This window comes from Pangasianodon hypophthalmus, chromosome 4, assembly GCF_027358585.1.
Source record: "Pangasianodon hypophthalmus isolate fPanHyp1 chromosome 4, fPanHyp1.pri, whole genome shotgun sequence".
Lineage (NCBI taxonomy): Eukaryota > Metazoa > Chordata > Actinopteri > Siluriformes > Pangasiidae > Pangasianodon > Pangasianodon hypophthalmus.
Window position 1 is genome coordinate 24,359,212 of NC_069713.1, and position 25,096 is coordinate 24,384,307.

General features: G+C 40.4%; 1 long non-coding RNA gene across 3 annotated transcripts in view; it reads left to right on the forward strand.

The window, feature by feature from the left end:
- The window catches only part of LOC117597085 (uncharacterized), a 99,574-nt gene that overhangs the window by 39,589 nt on the left and 34,889 nt on the right, over positions 1 to 25,096 (forward strand). For all 3 annotated transcript variants that reach the window (XR_008301685.1, XR_008301684.1, XR_008301686.1), the window contains one exon: positions 24,622 to 24,714. This is a non-coding gene — a long non-coding RNA (uncharacterized LOC117597085). The remainder of the gene's footprint in view (positions 1 to 24,621; positions 24,715 to 25,096) is intronic.

The window sequence follows — 25,096 nt, forward strand, 5'->3', positions numbered from 1 at the left end:
TTTTTCAAGAGCACATGGAGGGTCATGGTCAGTGTAATGGGGTGAATGGTCACCTGACAAATCTCTTAAGTGTTTTCTCTCGCTCTCAAACACACACACACACACACACACACACACACATTCTCTCTATCTCTCTCTCTCTCTCTCTCTCTCTCTCTGTATGTCTTTGTCTTGAGTGCTTCTTGCACTGATACTCTATATGGCTTTAGAGCAAGATCAGCTATTCTCTTTGCCACAGCATGCATTTTACAAATCAATATCAGGAAGAATATCATAGGCCACGATCTATCCCTGGGGGCTGCTGTCAAGAGATCTCCTGCTCCTTGATGAATGGCTACACACACACACGCACTGAAGTTTACATATGTGACTGCACTCAAGCATGTGCATGTGTGTGTTTGCTGTGGGTCATTCTGTGTGTTGACACGTGCAGGCAATATTCAGTACCAAGTGTGTTTATGGTGTGTGGAAATTTGCCATGCCCACAGGGACACTGTAGATTTTAAGCGTGGCCTTTGCACTCATTTTCCGTTTCTCTCTCACTCTCGCTCTTTTTCTCTGTCACTCTCCGGTCGATATCTAAAGGCCCCAGGCCAAGTGCACGTGTCCCAGGGCTCTGAGAAAAGCCAGTTCTGGAAAACTGGCAAGCAAACACTCCACAAAGGACACAGGCACCTCAATGTCGGCAAATATTTGGCCGCAAGTTCAAAAATATTCGGCCTTTTGAAGTTGACGGACTGTCCAAATTTGTACTCAGGTGGAATGCATTACGTTTGAAAGTGTAGCGACCGTGTGATAGCGAGTAGATAAGGCTGGAGTCACAGTATTCCTTCTCAGTTCCACAAATGGTCACCAAGGCTAACCATAAAGCAGATGTTCAGTAGAGCAGCTGCTTAGGGCTGGCTGTATTTCACAACACTGAAGTGAATTTGTTTTTCATAATGTAACTGAAGAACTATGATGTAACTACTGTCATTTATAATATTATTATTAATATGACCCTTCTGTTAAAGATTCACAGATTGTATTCCTGTAATTGGTTTCTCATTTAAAACAATCAGCCGCTGAAGATGATGAACAGATGAATGGGTGTCTTGTCCCATCTGCTCCGCTTGAGGGGTTCAGATAAGCTCTTGATCCATTAGCATATGAAACTGAAACTCAGTTCCTAGAAAACACCACATGTATTTAAAAAAAAAAAAGAAGAAGCAGTTATGCTGATAAACCATGCAAATGGTTTAATAATTGGCTAACAGAACTGTAGAAAAGTTTGTGGCAGTATACTGTATGTATATGCGTGATGTTTCCTATTGGACTAGTAGTAATGTGTTGCATCACATGGATGTAACACTACATTGTAAATGATGGGTATGCCATAAACAGCGGAGAAGAAGACAGAAGAATGTGATTTGCCTGGATTAGGGTGTCACTGAGTTCAGCGTGTTGACAGAGCCAGGACTTTGTCCTCTTCCTCCATATGCGACGGCATGGGCAGCCTTGATCCTTCTGGATTGCTTGCAGTTGCATCACTTACCTCACATGCGTGTGTGGAAACTAGGAAATCCCCCTCCTGCCACGTGGGAGCTGAGCGCCTGCTCTGGCTCATGAATAAACTTCTGAGTTCACTCTGTCTCGTACACTCCCTCTGTGCTGGATTGCTGGCTCTCATCCTCAGCATTCTACTCTCCTTATGTAACTGTGTTCTCTGTAATCAGTGGTGAATGACTAAATGATAATTAAAATCTTTATTTGCCAATGATCTTTATATGTTAACAGAAACATAACCAGTTTGTATCTTAAGGCATATCCTCTGTTGAAATCGTACAGACAGAGTATAGTTAGATCCTGTCTCTGGTACTCCCATCATCCAGCCTCCATCCATCATCCTAAACTCTCCCCCAGTCTTTCCTCCAAACCTGATAGTAGATGCACCATGTATGAATAATATATGCCACGGTGCCATTAAAGGTGACCTTGGTTAATTATTGATTGGATCAGATGATTACACCTCTGACCTCTGTATCAAAGTATATTCTCCTCTTCCGTTTGGCTTGGCTTTCATGCACAAATTCTTTATTGGGAATTCTCCAGATACAGTGATGTCACTGATGAATCTTTAATGCCATTTTTCTAGACCAAGACTAATGACTTGCACGCTAATGGCTGCCATGTAGTGGGCAATTATTAGCTGAGAAAGCCCTAGTTTCCAAAGTGAAAGTGATGGATAGTTGTTGTGTTTAGCAGCAGAGACTCAGTAGATTAAGATTTCACACCAGAAACTGGGACATTATGGAGCCAAAAGGTTCCTGCTTTTGATTGGCAGGTGGGTGCAAGGCTTCTTGGCCTGGAATTGGAGTTCCTGAGGTTCCAGTAGCCTTCAGTAGCCATTATGCGATTAAATAAAACATTTTAACCCCAGGTTTCCCCCTTACCCCTACCCTTGTACAGCAGCCTTGTAAAAGACTTACAGCATATAAAAGGGATACAGAAAAAAGTCAATATATCCCAGATGGTAAAATAAAACCATTGTTTTCATTTCATTCCTCTCAAGTCAGGAAATTATTTTCAGATTTAAGCTTTAGATGGGATAGCACTAAAATGTATGATAATGTATTGAAAAAAGAGGTGTAGGCCGTCATGCCTCTCCTGAGTATGGATACATGTGGTGGTATTAAAATGTGGTGTGGTGGTATTAAAAAAGAAACTTCAATAATAGAAGTAAACCTTTAGCCTAGTTCACACTGCACTGACAGACACTGACAATCACCAACTTTTAAAAATTGGCCGTTGGATTTAGAATGTTGGGAAACACAACTGCCATGTTCACATTGCCCCAAGAGAAACCAACAAACTTATTTAAGGAGTCAGACTGGTTTAAAAATGGATGATCCTTTTACCACAATCAAAATTTTACTATTGCTGGTGTCTTTATGTGTTGTTCTTTGCCTGAAAAGACGAAGAGTGAAATGAAAGAGGTTGTGGGTGAAGACTTGAGTGTTGGGACATGAGAGACAGGGCACTTACTTAAATTTATGCAGAGAACTGCAGACAGAGGATGTGTGCAGCTTTCAAAATTTTGCTTGGTTTGCCCCCAACCAGTTTCAACAACCCAGAGAAAGACATCTTAAGGTAGGCTATGTGGTAAGCTAAGACCATTATTAGGTCATACATTATGAACAATAATTTTACACAGATGTAAGTTATAAACATTTGTTGCGATTTCGCTTCTTACATCATGAAACAGAATACGGAAAATGGCATACGGTTAGTAGATGATCCCGATTAAAACCAAAACAAAAGAGTAGATGATCGTTAGCACCTAGCATATGGGCTTTTGTTTCTATGGAGTTTTCATGGACGCTTACCTCATCATCATGGCAACAGTTCATGCCCAGGTCAGATTACGTCAGATTTTGTTGGAAAATCATACCACGCTGCTCAAACATTCCACTACCGACAACTGCGACTGAACATGTTCAGTCGGTGAAAACAAACGCCGATCAACACCAACAGACGCCGACAGGGTTAACGCGCTGATCTGACAAAACCTACAAACGTATCTGTTGGTGTTGGTCAGCGTCTGTCGGTGCAGCATGAACTAGGCTTTAGACTGCTATGCCTCTTGGGAGTAAGTAAATACCTAATTTTAAAAAAATAATAATAATCTGTATATTAAATTCTGTCAGAGTGCAAAAAGTTGGTGTGCTTTTCCGACTTGACATAGGTTATGTTCCAGTGATGGGGAAAACAGGAGCAGTGCATTGCATTTAAATCTGAAAGTGGAGTGTGAATCCACCAATCACAGTCTTAAGTAGACATCTTTTCTGTTACTATGGACAGACCTGCCTTCCCTATTGTAGCTTAACATTCATTTACCTGTTACCCAGGATTTATTTTTTTTTTTAACATGCATACGAGTTTAAACATTGGAACACTGACCCAAAAGCATCTCAAAACACACTGCACACTACTGGACACACAAACTGGACACATTATTCCAGAAATGGCTGCGAGTCCTCAGGTGGACAGACCCAGATTCTGATATTGATTTATAGTGACTAGCGACAGCAGAGGTTACAGAAGGATGACAGGGAAAAGCCACTCCATCATTCCTCCACTAAGCCTCACCTTTCTGACATTCTCTACTTGTCTTGAGGGTTTTTTTTTTTAATCCAGGGGTGTTCCTTCTGGGTCAGTACATCACTCTCTACAACAGTGACAGTTGCCCCTAAAGGAGCACAGCCTCCTGGGAGTCCTCCAAGGACTGCAATAAATGCTCATTCACATTGATCATGTGTTGAGGGGCAGTAAGCTGACTCAGCTGCTGCAGCGCTGCGCTAATTTCAGTTTCATTATTCTGGCCTTGGCTACACACAGCTGTCACTAGCTGAACATTGTGTGTGTCAGTGGGTGATGGATGTGTCTATATTGGGTCAAGCTGTTTTGCATTGCATATTGAGCACCAGCTTTGAACCAACCATAAACTCATTCACAGTTTACATATATTATTTGCTTATTCTTACCTTTTATTAAGTTACTGAAGGATAATTTGCTGATGTTTAAAACTCTTCTGCTGTGCTGCCCATAAGATAATGCCAACTAGCTAAGTTTAGCACGTCATGGCATGTCATTTCTGTTCTTATATCTTGAACACTGTGAACAGAGGGGTATGAATAGCCAACTGGTGTTGAGTTCTGTCCCCAGTCCCCACACCACCCCTTCCCACAGCAGAATTTGCTGATGTGCTGACACTCGGCCCTGCACAGCCTCTTTCGGTTGGCTAGACGGCTCCTGCTGAATCAGCACCAAACCCCCCCCCCGCAAGCAGAATGCTTACCGACTACCTAATGCATTTAACAAAATGATTTCCTAGAAGCTCAGGGACAGCTTCTTTAGATCAGTTGTGTCGTTTTAGCAGGGGTGCTTTTCTGAGAATAATTTGGAGCATGCCAATATATTGTTTTTTCCCCCTCTCAACGTAATATCAGTTCATACCGAATTTGTAATGTGATTTTAAGCTGCACTGGGATCCCTATTGATGGGGGGAGATGTTTTTTTTCCCCTCTGGTCACAGTCTGGAGATGCTACCTTTGCTTTAAACTGTTATATTCCCAGAAATATTCCCAGATTGATTTAGTCTCCAGAACAGGAACCAGGCTGAATGTCATTGGTGGTTGTGAGAGATCTTTAAGAGTATGTCAATCCTTGATTTCTGTTAATTGTTGCTTTCTGCTGATGGTCCCAAATTTACCATAGCTTTCTATAGTAGAATAAAAATATTCTATAGCATCCTGTAATCTATTTATAGAAGTGATTCACTCATCAAATTGAAGTGTTTGATGTGACATCTCTGAGGAAAGAATAAAGTTTCTATCGCTCTAGGTGCAAATGCTCAGGCCAGCAGTCCTTCCACTTTCTGGTAGTGGTGCCATAGTTATGACACAAGCTAATTTGTTTTAACCAAAGGGTATTACAAATACACCATATGACCAAACATTTGTGGATACCTGACCATCACACCCATATGTGGTTCTTCCCCAAACTGTTGCCACAAAGTTGGAAGCACACAATTGTCTAGGATGACTTTGTATGCTGTAACATTACAATTTTTTTCACTGGAACTAAGAGGCCCAAACATATTCCAGCATGACAATGACCGTGTGCACAAAGCAAGTTCCATGAAAGACAAATGGAGTTGCGGAACTCGAGTGGCCCTGACCTCAGTGACCTTTGGGTTGAACTGGAACGCCGATTGCGCCCCAGGCCTCCTCGTCCAACATCAGTGCCTGACCTCACTAAAATTGTTGTGGCTGAATGAGCACAAATCCCCACAGCCATGCTCTAAAATCTAGTGGGAAGACTGCAGGTGAGTATAACAGCATAATAAATCTGGAATGGGATATTCAAAAAGCACATATGGGTGTGATGGTCAGATGTCCAAAAACCTTTGGCCATATAGTGTACTAAAAGGTAGAGTGAACACTAAATCTAACTAGTTAACAAAAAATTATAATATATTGAACTACCAATATAAACTACCCCTATAGAAATGAGGAGGGAAAAAGTGCATATGAAAAGTGTTAAAGAAGCAGCGTGATCTTCAAACAGTCCATAATTATCAGCTAAACAAAGTGAGATAGATATACACGCAGTATATATGTGCGTGTGTGTGCGTGTGTGTATATATACTTGGGGCTCTAAGCTCTTGCTGCATTTATGGATCAGAGCCAAAGCATGCAGCTGCTTCTCTGTTTGGTGGTACATTTATTAACATTTATACATTTTTGTTGAGCTGACCACTTGTATTAACAGAGTACAACAGTAATATTTTGTATAAATGTGTTTACAGTTAAAACATATTTTGAGTTGCAATACTCTAAGATTTTGGTTAATTTGCATTTGTTCATTTATCCATTCACCTTCAGTAACCTCTTTTGGAAGCCTTTCCCCGGAAACACTGTGTGTGTATGTGTGTATGTATGTGTGTGTGTGTGTGTGTGTGTATATATATATATATATATATATATATATATATATATATATATATATATATATATATATAAAGGTGTGCTATTTCTTTTTTCACGATGTTAAGTAAATATGCATGCCAACTTTGATTTCATAAAGAAAGGTCAACTTCTGACAGTAACATGATGAGAAAAGGCATAATCAATAGTTCTGTCTAGACCGTGTGATTGTTTGTTTGTGTGAGCATGTGAGTGTGAGCAACTGTCCTCTCGTAATATGCAGAGGATTGGGGGACACAGAATGACTGGTAATAAGAAGATCTCTCACATCCCAGTGGGAGTAATAATGAAGATTTATTAGCCCAAGTGTTTGTGCTTTAAAGGTTGTCTGCTCTGGTATCCTCATTTGTGTACCTGTGGGATGAAGCAATCAGGAGTGGACCTGAGAGGACAGCATCATCCCTGCTGTCATCACCGATTCATTAATAGTCAAATGTGTTTGAACTGGCAGCAAGAGATGTGTGAGGTGAGGACTGAAAGACAACAGTGCCCGAGGGTTTTTCTGTCTTCCAGTGCAGGAGCCCATTCTTAATCCTACATCTCTGCCAGGATATAGAGCACCTGGGCCAGTTAGTCAGTGTGATGGATCACCCTGCCTTCTGCTTCAGCTGTTTCCTGCTGAATCTCTCAATTCTCTCTCTCTTGTTTCACTTTTGCCCCTTCTGCATATCCAGCTGGGGCCATCCCCTCCATCAAATCCAGCTGTCCCTCAGATTTGACAGGTCACTCTGCACCAGCGGTTGTCCTGCTCTTTATTTGCACTGCCTTAAATAGCTGCATTGTCATTGGCTATATAATGTGGAAATAACATCACCTTGCTGGAAAGTGGCTGGCAGTTTTTCTGTTGCGCCGCTGTATGTGCGTGTGCGAATGCTTTTCAGCCAAATAAATGTGCCATAACTGAATTTGAATTACACAAGTTGACCCAGATGCATCATCCAGGATCTGAATGTTATTGTAAAATGTGAAATTTCGTTCCACCGTGCACTCGTTGTAGTTTGTACACCTAGCTTTTTCATTTAGGAAAGTGATTTATGAGGATTATTAGTGTTGGATAAATGTTGTCTGTTGCTGATGCGGTTTTTATATGGACGATTTTACAAAGACATTGTGCTATTGGTGGTGTGATGGCCCCATGTGATGGCCTCTTCATCAATCAGTCCGTGAAAGCACATATGGACAACAGCTCAGCTTGTGTCATGTCCAGTGTGGGACAAGCGCAATGAATTGCTGCATAAAATATACAGAATTCAAACTCACTGTGGTTTTATGAATATGTCCCTGTACTGTTTAGACATCACAGACATTCCTCTTCTTCAACACATCAATAATGGTTCCTGATTTATGTTTTATTAAGTACTGAATACAAAAATGACTTAGAAAATGTATGCAAGTCTGTGTGTAGTGCAGATGTAAGCAGTGGTTTCACTTAACAGTTTCGAAAAAGAGGTTAAGAGGTTCCTTTAATAGAAACATGTTCCACAACATCAAACGTACACTATATGACCAAAAGTATGTGGACACCTGGCTGTTACAGCAATGTGCTTGTTGAACATGTCTTTCCAGAGTTGGTCCCCTGTTTGCTGTTCTATTAACCTCCACACTTCTGGGAAGTCTTTCCACTAGATTTTGAAACATGGCTGTGAGGATTTTGTCCATTCAGCGACTAGAGCATTAGTGATATCGAGTGATGATGTTGGGTTAAAAAAAAAAAAAAAAAAAAAGACCTGCTGTGCAGTTGGTGTTCCAATTCATTCCAAAGGTGTTGAGTTGATGTGAGGACTATGTGCAAGCCACTCAGGGAAGGCATGCATCAAGACTCGTCTCTGCTCTGGCACCTAGGTGGTGGAATGAACATCCCCTAGATGTCCGAACAGCTGAGTCATTGGCAGTCTTCAAACGAACTCTAAACACTGTAAACACTAACAATTTGTATTGTCTGAGTGCTTATCACTATATTACCTTCCCAAACACTGTTTCTGGACTGATGGTATTCTTAGTCTGTGACCTAGCGAACCAGTATCAGAATGTATTTTTTGATAGAGGCTTCAGAGCACTTCTGTAAGTCACTCTGGATAAGGGCGTCTGCCAAATGCCATAAATGTAAATGTAAGTTCTTTCACACCAACCTTAGCTGTGTGCACAGAGGCATTGTTATGCTGGAAAATGTTTAGTTAGTTGGTTCCAGTGAAGGAAAATCTTAATGCTACAGCATACAAAGACATTCTAGACAATTGTGTGCTTCCAACTTTGTGGCAACTGTTTGACAAACAAACTTTTAGCAGTATAGTTTACCTGTAAATGGATAGAAAGTATAACGTACTTTACTAAAGAATTGCTAGCACTGACAAATTGCTATAGAATAAGAGGAATAAAACACACTGTGATGTGCTGTTATAAGAAAGTATTCAACTTCAGGGACATAATCACATCATACCATCACCTCACTGACGATTTTCTTGTTTTATTCCTTGCTTAACAACTAACCTAGAAATATTTTCTAAGAATTTATAATAGTCAACATGTATATTTGAGCTTTCAGACAAGCAGACAGTTATTAATTTTAAAATGAAACTGTTTTTGGTTTGGGAGCAGATTAATAATCTGTGATCTGATTAATGCCATTAGTGACGTGAGCTATGCAATTTGGGGAATGGGCTAGTGTTACTGTAAATATGTCATTTCTTTGTCATGCTTTCGGCCTCCAACAGGCACTTCCGTTACTGAATAACAGTTGGCTCTTATGAACTGACCCAAAAAGCCGTCTATGATGCATCAACTGAAAAGATCTCTATTCCTTATGGCCTGGACTGAGGGGCTTAGGGAGGGGAAAAAAGTCATATTTCCGATTCTAAAGCTGTCCTGTTCACGGCCACCAAGCAGGTGTGCACCAGCTGGACTCGCACATTCCTGCCGCCAAGAAAACAGAAACAAATGGCTTGTGAGGAAAGCCACTGAAAACCAGGGAGAGCAGGAGAGTGAAAGCCGCAAATCTTGCCCAAAAGCCGCTCATTAGAAACGCTAAGGGGGCATGCAGAGAGTCAGCTGCTGTTGGGAGGGGGGCAAATGAGGGAGGCAGCTGTGGAGAGAGAGCAAAGAGAGAAAGGCAGTATAGAGAGGCCTGTGTTGCACTGGAGCTTGGCCAGACCTAGGGCCCTCACATGCATTATATAACCCTGCAGTGGAAAGCAAACATCAGTGGTATACGAGCAGGAGTCAGTATGCTATGAATTATGAACAGCCAATTTAAAGAGAGGTTCTAGTGAGAAGGAGTGCTTTCATCTCAAGAGAAATCTAAAACAAGGACATGGAAAATGGCCCTGTATCATCCTATAGAAAAAAGTGCTAAATTGAATATTACAATAAATATTTTACACATTCATGACCATGAGCGTAGCATTCTGACATGTGATGTAGGGGTGAGAAAACAAATCCTGCTATTGTCATTCTGTAGGTTGTAAATTGTCCCCTTGCACATACATCTGGGTCTGTGTTCTTGTGGCACAGTAGGTGACAGGTATTCAGACAGAATATCCATGTTGGCATGATTAAATACAATATTTCAGACCATCTGTAGTCCTCCTTTTATGGTGGTAACCTTGAGATACCTTGTATTTGACAATGAGAGATGGCCTTGTCTGGCCTTGAGGCAGAACTTGGAAACATGGAAGTTGCAGCCAAGGTTGAATTTTTGCATCCTTGATAGACCAACCAGACTGATACACTGTGTCCTAAGAGTTATTTCATACAGATGTAAATGTTAGTATGACTTTGAAGTGGCACAAGCATCATTCACTTCTTTACAACATTTCAATAGACTTTTTAGGTATCCATAGGAGAGTCCAGATTTTAAATGAATACTCTACAACAGACTTTACATGAAATGGCGTCAGATATTTTCCTGATTGCTTTATTCTGCACTTGAGACTGTGAGAGGTTGAAGGTTACAAACAGATCAACATTATTTGTAAGGTGACAGTTCTGCCATCCATAGAATGACATGAATGAGGATTAGCATTATCTTCCACCTCTCACATCACGTCTCTCTGTTAGAATGCTATTCTCATCAGTTACATGAGGAAGGGCATGCCCAGGCCTGTCCTGTTACCGAGTTTGTTTCGCATGGAAAAACTCCCAAGGTCGGCTCCCATGGGATCTGGCTCCGCTGAAGAACATATTCAGTCACATGAAGGATGGTTTAGCTTCAGAGATTCACACTATTCTGCCTTCTCACTAGTTGCTTATTTAATAGTTGTGTAGCCCCTCACATATCAATTAATATCTGTACCAAGTGCCTTGATTCCCGACAAGACCTCTGATTCCTGGAATAATTTATTTTGCCATACCTGGTTGGTACAATTCCTTGTCTATCAGCAGTTGTGCCTAAATTTTATTATCATTTAATCATTTTCTTTCTGATTTTCCTGGTGGGGATTGGGGTGGCAACAGGCTGAGAAGGTTAGTCCTGACTTCTCTATCCCCAGCCACAGATTCCAGCATCCTCTTGGGGGATTCCCAGACTTTCCCATACCAACTGTGAGATCGAATCTTTCCAGTGGGTCCTGGACCTGTCCCAGTGTCTCTTCCAGTGCGATGTGCCTGATACAGCTCTACCAGGAGCCAACCATAGGGAATTCTTTTAAGGTGCCCAAACCACCTCAACTGACTCCTTTCAATTTGAAGGAGCAACAGCTGTATTCTGAGGCTCCTCCTGATTGTCAAGCTCCTCACCCCATCATGGAGAGTAAGCACAGCAAGCCTGTGGAGAAACCTCATTTCCACCTCCTGTATTCACAACCTTCCCACTCTTTTTCAGTAGAGTACCATGGCCTTCATCCTAGCCAGTTCACAGCTAAATGTTGCACTATGTGTCAGGGGTACAGTTTGAATGGTGCCAAAAGAGCATCATCATTTGCAAATAACAGAGATCTTCTTAACACCATACTGGACACCTCTCTAACCTTGGCTGTGTTCCTATATCCTGTCTATTAAAAGCATAAACATGGCTGGAGAAAAGACACACTCTTGACAAAGTTTGATATCCTCTTTAAATTATTTTGACTTAATCGCAAGAATCAGGACTTAACTCTCCCAATCTGCAATCATACAGAGACTAGATCGCATGAGATAGCATCTCAGATACCCTGTAGTCCTGCAGCATCTCCCACAACAGGTGTCGAGGCACAGGATCATAGGCATTCTCCAAATCCAGCCTAAACTTTTGAACCACCCAAATCACCTATCCCTAAAATAAGCCCCATGAGCTGTTAATGAGCTGTCATTAGATTAGTTTTCCTTGACCTACATCTGTAAACTTTCCATTTTATCAGATAAATCTTATATTATCTGTAACTGTGTATATGCACTTTCTTGCACTGTTTATCACTCTGATGTGAAATCACATTTTTGAACTCTGACATTAACCTTTGGGGTTTGTAATATCCTAGTCTGAGCCTAAACACTGTAGGTGTCCAGCTTGTTAGATTGCAGTAAAACCATGATGTTTTCAGGTTGGTTGTTGCACATGGTTCTGATTTTTTTCCCCCCACTCTGCCTCTGCCTCTGCCTCCTCATCACACAAAAACCGCAATCCGTGGTTGGTTGTTGACAATCTTCCTTCTGTTCTGTTGGTTTTGTTTCCTTTTGAAAGTGCACTTTGCACTCTGTGTATGTTCCCCTTAGTTCTAGTGAAGGAAAATGTTAATGCTACAGCATACAAAGACATCCTATACAATTTTGTGCTTCCAACTTTGTGGCCAGAGTTTCGGGAAGGCTCACATATGGGTGTGATGGTCAGGTGTCCATAAACATTCGACTATATAGTATGTATACACTTTGGTGTGACTGTCTCACAATCACATATTTGATATATTAGCAATCTGTCATCTGTCAGATGCCCCTCTAGCAGCTGCTTACAGTGACTGATAGCGTCTATCCTGCTGCTGCTTTTGTGAGCCTCTTAACTGTGTCAAAGAGCAGTCTCTTTATGGAAGTGTTAATACGGTTCTCTTCTTTCCCCCGACTGCTGAGGAAGATCCAGGCATTCAATAAAAATGTCATCTCCGTATGCATCATCATAAGAGTGAGCTGTTATTCTGAGTGATGTATAGCTGCTGAGACAAGATTCAGCATTCTATGCATCTCCACACAGCAACTGTGGAAGACTAGCCTCCCATATTGTAGAATGGCTCCAAGCATACTGCTCATATGAATGGTGAAAAACCATCTGGATATGTGCTAGTCAGTTTGAATAATAATTATAATTTATAGCGTCCTATTCAATGGCAGCAATAGCCGGACTTTGGGCTGCCACACAATCTGTAATCTTGGAGATTTATCACTTAGTTGGCAGGCAGTTCTCAGTGTGGGTGCTGTCCAGTGATTGTACTGTGACATAAATGCGGCAGACAATGTAAGAGTCACTGGGTTCATGCCTGCAGCTCATCACGTTATTTTATGAATTCGATCAAGGCATCCAGACAGGCTCGACACACAACAGCCTCTTTAACGAAGCGTGCAGTGAAAGTTCCATCCAGTCACCACTATGAAACATGCTTAAACGTAAATGTTCAAGCTTTAACGTTTTACAAGCACTGAAAATGCTGCTGCTGTCATAGCACACTGGAAAGAGCACTCAGGAGGATTAAAGGGCACACTCATCAATTGCCTCCTTCTCTCATACAGCTCTTTGAGTTGCTCCTCAATCAGCTTGAATTTGTCACTTGCAGGCCTGTGGGTTAGAGGATTAACTTTTGGAATAGAAAATGCTTATTTGAAGGAAAACTTTAAAGCAGCTGTTCCTGCTTCCACACCCAGTTGCACCCTATAAAGCAGATTTTTAGACATTTTAAGTATTTTAAGACAGACAATTTTAGTATTTTGGGACAAATCTCAGGCATTTTAGCGAATCTCACGACCGCTGTCAAGACAGCCTATACCAAAATAAAGCAGATACTAACAAGTATCAGAGCAAGACCACAAAACAGGAACATAGTCCTGTGTTTGTTCTTGGTTCTACTGCAAAATTCTTTATGGTATATAAATCAAATTATAGGGTGGCATGGTGGCACAGTGGGTAGCGGGTAGCATTGCCACCTCACAACTCAGTGGTCCCTGGTTCAATCCTGGGCTCGGGGTTCCGTCTGTGTGGAATTTCACATGTTTTTCCTGTGTCTGTGAGGGTTTCCTCCCACCATCTTAAAAACATGCTGGTAGAAATGCATGTTTGTGGTGTCCTTTTATGGCCTGGCATCCCAACATGGGTGTATTCCTGCCTCCCAAGTGTTCCTGGGATGGGTTCCGGATCCACCGCAGCCCTGACTAGGATAAAGTGGTTACTGAAGAATGAATAAATGAAATCTAAATTGAATTATAGACAAGGAGGTTGACAATGCTGCTGTGCTAAGCAGATTGCTTTATGGAAGCACCAGGAGGCAGGGCTAGACAAGCAGGAAAGCTAATTACACTTTTTAAAATATCAGTGATAAAAAATATTATAGACTATAAAAATGTACATTTATGTTTTGACCGTCGTAGTCTTGACCATAGTGTAGACAATTCTAGTCAAGGCCAGGATGAGACTTCTCAAGAAAATATCACTGTTTTGGTTCAAAAATGCCTTGATGCTAAATGTACCTGGCTCTTGGCCGTAATCTGCATTCTCTAAAGAACTTAAAGAAGGTTTTTCTAACACTAGGCCATGTTGACCTGCTCGGCTATGAAAGCATAACAAACAGAGGGAAAAGACTAAACATCTGACAGCTGCATTGCCAACGCTGGAAACTCACAACAAAGGTTTGCTGCTACAAGTCCTCTATCCAGTACCACGATACAAGGAGTTGTTGTGCGTGAATAAAAGTCAATTGATTCTCTTTTTTCAGTGCCGACAAATTTCCTTCTATTCACTTGCTGTGGCAGGCGTACGGCCCTTGACTCTAACAGAGTCCGTTTCCCGTCCACCAGCTGCTCTGTGGATAGACTCTGTGTGTGTATGTATGTCTGTGTGTGTGTGCGCATGTGCACATGTGTGGTCACCATGGCGATGCCTGACTGATGACTGAGGATTTAGCACAGCTTCTCAGTAATGGGCCTGTGATGTTTCGTTTGTTTTCTCTGCACTGTGTGTCTTTGTTAATTGAGAGGGAGAGGCTGGGAATCACAGGCCTAGCCCAGGAATTGCCGACAGGAGCTTTAGAAGCAAAGTGCCAAACTCGTACATTTGCCCTCACCAGCTACTACAAAATCCTTGCCAGTGGCCAAGCTCTCTGTGTGTATGTGTGCCGCTTGTGCCCACATGTATAAATATATCTGAGTATGTACACACATGACTTGGGTTGTGGAGCTTATGCCCTTGTGGGTTTACCTCCGGGGTTTTCCACCTCATAAGAGCCTGGATGTAGGTAAAGCATGGATGCTAGGCTAAATTGCTTCCAAGTGTAAATGTGTATGTGCATGGTGTGTGCCCTACAACGTTAGCTAAGGGTGCATTGCTTATTCCTAATTATTCAATTATTTTGAGCTTGAAGATGAGCCATTTTAAGTCGTAAGCATTTTTGTGGCTCTTAAACCTTTATTTCTTATTTAATATTGACAAGGACATTAAGTGATTGTGCCAGTAATGAATCAAATGGAGACTGTGTCTAGAATTGGATGTCAGATCCTAAGAAGCATGACAGGCTGCTTTGTATTGGCTGTCCTGAGACATTCCTAACTTTACTTTTTATCTTTCAGTTATCTCCAGCAATACAATTAAAGCAATTGCATTAAATAATAACAAAACTAAATTAATTGAACAATGTTAAATATAACAAGGTTAAACATAACTATATACAAAGGCTAAATAAAAGTCTATAAACTGAGTGACACTTAATTTGATTGTCAGGGTATGATGTTTAAGCAATATTGCACAAGCCAGAGTGCGGTTATACTGAACATCGTCACAGCTGTGATTCAGCGTAGGCACGAAGTCGCAAACAGCAGTATTGCAATATTGCTTTTCTGTTACAGTTCTATAAACAAGAAATTAATATCGAGTAACTGACATTTCAGACACAATATGGCCAAATGTTTTGATTATTTTTGCTCTGCTAGAAGAAATAGATCCTACACTCACTTTGTAGCCCCATTGACTAGCTAGCTCGCTCACACTGATTCGTACATTCCCGTTAAAGGTGCTTCTGGTGAAATTGGCGTACATTCTTCCTTTTCATCTTCATCTAACGAGCGTTCATATTTTAAGTCAAAAGGTATATTCATGGAAAAAGTATCGTTTGCCATGTCCACTGATGATGTTGCTAACACTACTGTAGTAACCATTTCAAACTAGGAAGTGGAAACAAGTGCAGTGAAACAAACAGTGAACTATCCCCGTGCAGTTATACTAAATATGTGTGTGTGTTTGTGCGTGTGTGTGTGTGTGTGAGAGTGTGTGTGTGTGTGTGTGTGTATATATATATATATATATTAATATTAGTGGACCAGGACTAACTGTTGTATGAAAAGGAATATTGTATAGTAATATGCAGATGCACCTGTCTTTTCTAGAAAGCATATGAGTTCTTGCTAAGTGCACCCAAAGATCCTTCTTGAAGGTTACTAAGGACACCATGTGGTAGAGTGGGGTACGGTGTAACCATGTCACTCTAGTTCTGTCACACACTCCGCAGTCACCAGCGTGGCCATAATTCATAGCTTCAAGGCTGCAGCAGCAGCAGGTGTGATTAAAGATAGGTCTAAATTCGCCTAGAAAGTGGGTCATATTGGAAGACTGAAAAGGAAACAGTGTTACATCTTTGTGTTCTTTTCACAGAGATGTGTTATCAGCAGGTGCGCCGCTGCTGGGATGAAGATGGGGGGTTCAAATCATTCATACACATTTGCTGACTACACATTATAAATAACAATACAGCATTTAAAAAAAACCACGACACAGGCATGTGGCTTGCCTGGTTACCTCAAGTTTTTTGAAAGAGCTTTCAGAACACTCAAATCAGATAAGTGTGGCACAGTTTCCATGGGAGACTGGAGTGTGAAAGTGTTTGCTGTGAGATAATGAAACGGAGCGGGCTTGAGTTTTCAGGCACAATTAATCTGAAGATCTAAACACCTGCAAAATTAAACAGCACACACTGTACAAGAGCGTACGGGGGGTTTCCACTTTTATTTGCATTGTGGTTAATCTTCAGTGGCCAACAGGTGAGAGATTGAGGAATAAGCAGTCACACCTGAAGATTTGAGATTTCCCAATTCTTTCACCTGCTGCTCATTCTTACAAACAGAAACCAGCACAATTATATTACATTATATTATAATTTTACATTGTTTATATATATATATAATATTACATTATTCCTTTTGAAAAACAAAAATCTGGAAAGTTCTCGTTACATAGAGTGGATGCAGTTAAGTGTGTGTCCAGTCTAAATGTGTGTCTATGTGGCCAGTCCAAACTCCGGACATGAAGAGAAAACGGATAATTGTGAAAATGTCCTTGTGCCCTCCTGTGAGTCAGTGGTTCATATCAAGTGTGCATCAAACGGCATGACAAGTGGCAATATTTAAATAACCAGCCTCAGAAGCCATATCTGTTTGCTTTAGATACCAATACTCAGATATGCTAGCGGCATTTTTTTCTTCTTTCAGTACTTAGTAGCTATGCTTTGAAATGTGCCTAGAGGGAAAGATTAATGGTTATTGAATATAGGTTGAAAGTCAATGGGTATATTCAGGAAACACTTTTAATATTTGTGTAGCGGCTTAGGAACACAGAAAGGCAGGAATTTTCACAAGTGCCTGCTTACAAATTCTATGTTCCCGAGGAAGTGTGAAGCATTCATTTCACTTGAATAATTCTGTTGTTGTAGCCTGTTATTGCCGATGACAACTAGACATGCATCTAGGTGAAATGCAGAATTGCAACCTAGCTTATGTTGTGAAAGAATAATTAAAAAAAAAAAAAAAAAGATTCAGTTCAGGACCTGATCCTTGTGATAGAGCTGGATGTAGTGCTACACGAGTGATCTCTTGTTAAAAGGTTATTAGATAAAAACCCCCCTTTTATCCATTATGGATCAAATCATACATTTACGAGCTATCCCACCAGGCAACTAAAAGCCCCCGTTCCAGTGTTTGATCATCAGGAAACCTAATCATCTAGGTTAAAAAGTGGCTAATGTAATGTAATAGTGTATGGTGAGCTAGCTAGCTAAGTGCATTAATACTGTCTAAGGAAAACGAATGAATATATGATTAGTATCCTCTTCTAACAAACTTTCTGATATAGCACATCATGTTTCCACCCTCAACAAAAACTCTTTTCTGCTATGAGCTGTATGCCCATTTCAGCTCTGAGATGTATGAGGTGTTCAGTCCTCACATCTGGCTAGCTGTTCATTTTATTTCAATATGCTTGACCGCAGGAGAGTTATATAACAGCTTTGCGCCGCACTTTATTTTGCTCGGCTTTGTCAGTGTTTCCACATACCTGCATGTTCCTGATTGAGGTCACCATGCACATCCATGCACATTAATGAATCCGCCTAGTAAAAAGCATACTGTCAAGAGCCAAATCATGCCTCAGCACGAGCAGCTCACTTTATAGTTACAGTATCGAGGTGTGTCACATTACTGTGTAAGTTTAAACAGTGTACAAATGAAATGAAAATGTTTATTTTGCAAAAGTCAAGAGTTTTTTTTTCTTTTCTGGTTGTCGAATCTACTTGTCCACCGGGCAACCGTTCACCCCTGTTGATATCAAGTCTACTGTGTGTAGCCAGCACCTTTTTAAAACAAATATTCTCTAACAAACATATTTATTATATTTATTATAGTGAGCTCTGAGGGAAAATTGCTTATTACAGTGCTTATCTATAGCAAAAGTATTTTTTGTTGGTAAAGACCAGAAAACAATAAGCTCTGTATTGCATTCTCAATCTAGGATCTCAGTCCTGACCTTTTTACACTCTTGTAAGGTTTTTTCTTTTTTTTTTTTCCCTTTTTTTCCCCCCCACCATATAACCTTATGATGGGCATTTTCATGTTATAGTATACGTATGTCTCTGCGTTGAAATACTCATGGTTGTCTAAGGTAATTAAAGCCTTGTTGAAAGAATGCTGCCTCTTGGTATGTGTCTCCATGGTAGACACCTCAGCATTTCCACATTTGTGCGTGTATCAACATGACTCAGCATTTCAAAGAAAAACACTTTGTCCCAAAGCAAAGAAATGCTACCGTCAATGTGTTCACATGGGAATAGGAATCTTTTTGGCAGCTTTTTTTTTCTCACAATCCAACGAAGTGCAAGTTTACTAAGGGTGTGCCCTGTTCGGCATTGCGTAATGCAAGCGTACAGGAGCCTGAATGACTGACTGTTTGAGAGCTTGCGGGCTTTATCGTTGCTTCAGCATGAGCAGCTCCTTGCCCTGCGTAACGGTCGTCCTTCAACTGTGTGGTGCTCCACCTCTTATGTAATCCTCAAACCCACAATGAGTTTTTTTTTTTTTTGCTCCCTGCATATCCGGGACTGATCTTGACCGAAAGATCTAAGGCTGAGAAAGGGAGTTGTGGCCGGAAAGCTCCCGTTACTTCCATCTTTGCTTTCCTGCTACACTAAGGTCAGTGGCCCTCTCAGCAGGCCTCTTTCCCTTCTGCTGTTGGAGTTCAGGGTTAGCCCCATGACAGACAGGCATTTTTGTCAGCTGGGAGGTCTGGGCATGGTTCCCAGAGTGCCCTGAGACTAGAGGCTCTAAAAGGCTAGGCATCTGAAAACACCTGGGGGCGAGGATTAAGGATCGATTATGAATACTGATAAAAGTTTAACATTGTGTACAAAAATTTCCCAGCAGTGATTCACTCAAGAGTCACATAATTGTCTCCACCCACAAATTTCTTAAATGCTTTAATTTTTGGCCATGATAAGATCAAGTTAAAACTGCTACCAGGGATTTTTGGGAGAGCTCAAACACTTATGCCCAGGCATTGCTTCTAGAGTTAGCTTCCTCAAGAGCATTCCTGCCCTTTTTCAATCTTGTCAGGATGGGTGGCATGGTTTGTGAGGTTCTATCACTCTGTACCTCTCTTTCTTTGTAATGACTCTTGAGGACAATACAGAGCTGCAGGAGCTCTCTACCCTCGTGAGAAGGATGAGCTCTTCATGCTGATCCATCTGGACAGGGCAAGCATGCCATCAGTGTTAGACTAAAGAGGTCACAAGGGCTATGCTAATCAGCCATTTCTTCTGGCTGCTCTTTGAAAATCACACCTGTGGTGGAAGGACATAATGGAGGTACCATATGTAGAGGATAGTGGGAAACGCACCATGTAAAGCTGTTCATGACCCATCTCCCCTATGGAGAGGTGATCTGCTCAGACACAATGTACTTATTTTTTGTAATATTCATATGTTCTTGAAGGGAGGAGACCCACATGAACGTAGAATTGCTTAACTCTTTGACCTAGTACTCCACTTCCTGCATGTGACTGTTAGGGTGAGGACATCATATTTTGGTTAAGTTTTCAAGCTGCTTGTATTTGTGTTTGAGGGCCATATTCAGATTTGAGTTAAGTATACCTATAGCGGATGTAATACAACAGTTGTGTACATTGGTATTCAATTAAAAGTCCACAGATTTTATGGATAAAATTAAGATTTCACGTAAAGTGAGCTGTAAGAGTAGCAAATGGATTGTTTTGTCAGCTTATCATTCAAACCATAGAGAGCACATCAAATTGCCATTAGTATTTTATTAATTCAACAACTCAAATTAGTGAATTAAATGCATGATAAAATAACTGAGATTCCATGCACACATTACAATTTTATGACCTTAATATAGTTTCTAATGGCTACATTGTGTATGGTATATAAAAGAGCATGATATAAAAAAAAAATAAATAAATAAAATGCTTAATAATAGGGTGTGCTGGATCAAGTGCTATTCTATAAGCTGCTGAATAATGAGAGTTTAATATTGTTAAATTAAACCAAATTTGCAGTGATTAATGTGATGAGTATAGTTCGGACTATTCATACAGCAGTATACTGGCAATATATTAGACTCCTATTAGATCTTTCTATTTCAATATCTGCCATCTTCTCATTCATGTATCATTGTATTAGATGTTTATTTTTTTCTCCTGTTTTATGCTACATTTTATTACAGTTGATGGCAAAGAAAAAATGCTGTTTCCTTCTAAAGTCTGTATTTTCTATTCCTGTTTTTTTTTTTTTTTTTTTTTTGGAATACGCGTACCTTTACCCACATAAATATTGTAGCATTTGGACTTGGCCTTTTCACGCCTTGCTTGCCTCATTATGACATGTTAGGACACTCTTTGCTGAGTTTATTTGAGTGCTTTTGTTCTATTAAATATGTCCAGTGTGAGTGAACTGAACTGAATCTTTTTTTTTTTTGTCCAGTGTGACTGGCCCCTCATTCATATGGAGATATAATTTTTTATGTTCTTGCTTTTGCCTGATTTTCCAATCAGCACTCCAACCAAAGATAAAATGTGGAAAAGCCTTTGAAACTGAATAACCCAAGAATCTTGGAAAAGATTAAAACTGAAAGTGCACCATAAGTGCTAGCTAATGCTGGCTTGGCTTAGTTGTCCAAACGGTTCCAAATTTAGGGGTGCATTTTGAATCTCCAAAATAGTCGCTACCCCCAGCCTTTCATCTTTCAACAGCACTAGTGGGTTAGTGGTAACATACACTCGGTGGAACAGTTTAGCCAACCCCTCCTCTGCATTTTTCAGGCCAGCTTAACCTGAAACAGTGCTCTGTATTTATCTGGACCACCCTCTCACCCATTGTTCTGTACACTTTAAGTGATGTGGTCGGCTCTTAATAGTACGGCGCGCTGCAGGCTGCTTTCATTGGTTTCAGATGGTTGTGTTCTAGCCAGTTAAAGCCACAGAGGAGGAGCACTTTTGACAGATGGGAGCAATGGAGTTATATCACAGTCCTGATAATGATTTAATTGGTAGGTTTCCTCCCAGTCGTGGTAGAGTTCATAGAGAGGTCTGTTCAGTCAGTGAAGTTTTGATTGGTTCATACTGATATTTGATTGAGTTCCACCCTGTACCATTAATGGTACAAATACTGACAGGTTCCTAATAACACTTTTTAGTTTAGTTATCTAGCATGTTGTCTTTTGACAAGAACCCTTTGTCACAAAGGGTTGCTTGTTTAGTATTGTGTTGTTTGTGACTTAAAATCATTAACAAAGCTTCTCAGCCTTGCTAATTTGTGTGTAAAGACATTTTATTGTTTGTGGTCCTGCTTGCCCATAGAGCTCCCAGTCAAGCTTACACTCTGATTCTAGATCAGTCAGCCAGCTATTCCAAAGAGCCTCCAGACCCTAAAATAACAAAGGAAATACAGACACAATGGGAGTTTTTACAGCGTCCGGAGCTTTTGTGGCTCAAACAGACGTACCCATCAGTGTATTTTGATTTATGAACCGGAATTTGGACAGAGGTTTTAAGGTTTCCGAATAGTAGAGGCTTTATGGGAGGTCATGCAAACGCTTAGGGAAACAACTATAGATCAAATGTGGATAAGTAGGAAACTTTACAATGACATCATCCTGGCTGATTACAGAATATCATACCAACAATGCTACCATACATAAAACATAAAGCTAAACCTTAAAATTCAGGTGTAGGTATTTTTAGAGTGCCAAAGAAGCTCATAAGCTGTTTCCACACTTACGAGTAGTGTTCATAGACCACCACATGTGGGCTCTTTCCAAAAGCTGGATTATTCCCTTGTCACGCTTTCCTGACACAGCACATGCAGAGCCTTTTCACTTCTCTGAAGCGTATGAGTGCCAGAAAGATGATATCTCTTTCTTCCAGCATCTAAATCTGTACCAGTGCCCGCATACACAATCGCTCCCCCCTGTCTGTTTCATTTATGACCAGTTCATGCTGCACCATATTATGTAAGTGAAAAAGGGAAGGATGAGGAGGAAAAGAGAAGGAAGATATAAAGGAAGAAGTGGTATGGAGAAAAAAGGAAGAAAGAATAAGACAGTGAGAAAGACTGCTGATATATTTTTAGGAGACCCTTGGCTAGGACTGAAACCGCATCAGTGCCTTAGGCAGCGTGCCTGGAGCTGCTGGTTTCATTGCACAGCGCCTCATCCACAAAGCCGCCACTCAGGAGTCCAGAGACAGGCACGGCATTGTGTGAGCGCACTGCGGCAAGGGCACCTAACGAGGGTTTCGAACTCTGCTCGTGCACCCCGAATAAAAGTGTGCAGCTGTATCAAGGCCGCTCCGGCTAAAAATATTGCAAGGCTCCCCATTTAATTAGCACAACGTCAGGATTCCTTCTCGCTGTGCCAAAGAGAGCAGGATGTGGAGGAGACTTACACTCAACCGTGACAAATAACAGAGCGTTGGCAATGAAAACGAGTGAAAGGGGCCTCCAAAATAACATCTTAGCCTTTCTTTTTTTGTTGTTGTTTTTTTGTTTTTTTGGTTTGTTTTCTTTTTCTGGCGACAACAGGCACACACCAGGACAGGTGTGTGGTTCACATACTATACCACGGTCTGGAGTGGGTAATTGTGGGACTTCTCTTATCAAAACCACTCAGAGAGTAAGACAGTGCACACCTTCTGTGTCCTGTTTGACCTGTAAATGTCTGGTGCTTTACTGTACAAGATCTCCATGGGCACCATGAGACAGTTTAACTCTGTCTCTACCCTAACTGCACTGAGTGGTGTTAATATGTAATGAGTAGCACATTAGTCCTGTCTAATGATTCTATAAGCTGCTCTTTAATAATGGAAAGCCATGTAGACCCTTACATGCTGTCTTGGCCACACTCAGAATAGGAAAAGAAATCCTAGACAGTGAAGAATCGATAAGACACTTGCTTTTGATGGACACAGTGATAGAAAATTATATAAGGAGGTAATTTTGCCATGTGTTTTTCATTATTTTTCACTGTTACAATTGTAAAAACCTTTGCAACGTTATTCACGCATCATTAAACATCTCCAGAAGAAAGCTGTTTTCAGTAACGATGGTGTGTCCTTGACTTCACATTGGTTAATGCCTTATTGTATTGTTCAATTTAACCAGTGCACTTTGCTACTATTACATCAGCTGTATTTTGATTGTACTAAAAGGTAATCATTTGCCTGTACAATACTAAAGCCAACCATGCATTTTAACTCTCCTCATAAATGCAGGAGAATAAGCACAAGCATCAGGGAAGCAAGTCCAATTTAGTTATCCATTTTCTGAACGGTTATACATTCCAGCTGAGAGGTAAAACAGTATACTGCTATGACAGTGCAGCATGATAAGGGCATCTGAAATATACAGGTATTCATGATGATCATAAACTTTTTTTGTTCTTTATTTCCATGTAAAAAAAGATTTTAAAACCAAGACGAATGCATTGTTTTGGTGCTGAACACAAAGAAATGCTCCTTATTTCTGTCCCCTGCATCTCTAGTGCCATATTTACTGGCACCATTCATAAAAAACAACTTACAAAAAAACAATTAAACATGCAAAGATGTGATATTTACATGCTAATATGCGAACATTATGTATTTTTTTTACACAGTAGTAAATTGTTTCATTTATATTTATTAAGTTTTCTTTACTAGGAAAATGATCAGAACCTCCACTATTAATATTTGGTGAAACTTCCTCCAGGGAGAATAACATTATTTGGAGATGCTTGTAGACATACAGAAAATGTCAGGTTCCGTATTATTATTATTATTATTATTATTATTATTATTATTATTATTATTATTATTATGCATATGGACTGACCTTGTAAATTGAGACCACAAGTTTTCAGCAGGGGTTAATACCCAGAGACTGAGATAGACATTTATTTTGTCTCCCTGTAACCACTTCCATGTTGATGTGGATGTTGGTTTATGATTTTTGTCTTTATTAGAAGTTTAATCTATGGCCACACCTTAACCTCCTGGCAGAGGCAACCAGGTTTTGAGATAAAATGTTTTATACATAGATATAACATACCTATAATGTGTGTAGGCCATACCCGAGCTATGAATGAGAACAAGAAGTCTGAACATTGTCTACATTTTATTTTACAGCTCTGAACACCTCTGCCTTTTTGACTCCGTTTTGGATGAGAGATCATACAAAGGAGCATCCTCAGGAAAAATCATGAAAACTTGTCCCACAAGGTATGACTGAATCTTTACCAAATTTTCAATATGCACAGGATACACAGTGGCTATAAAAGTCTAAACACCTCTGTTAATATTGCAGGTTTTTGTGAAAAATGAAACCAAAAATCAAGTCAGATCTTTTTCCATCTTTAATGTGATGTAGCAACCAACAGAATTCAAGTGAAAACAATAGGATTGGTGTGTTAGTGTGGAAAAAAGAAAAAAAAAATCCTGATTGCACAATTGTGCACACCCCTTAACTAATACTTGGTAATACAGCATTCAGTCTTTTTGGGAAAAAGTCTACCAACCTCGTACATCATGATTTTGTCCCACTTATCCTTGCAAAAATGTTCCAGATTTATCAAATTGCAAGGGGATCTCCTGTGCACAGCCC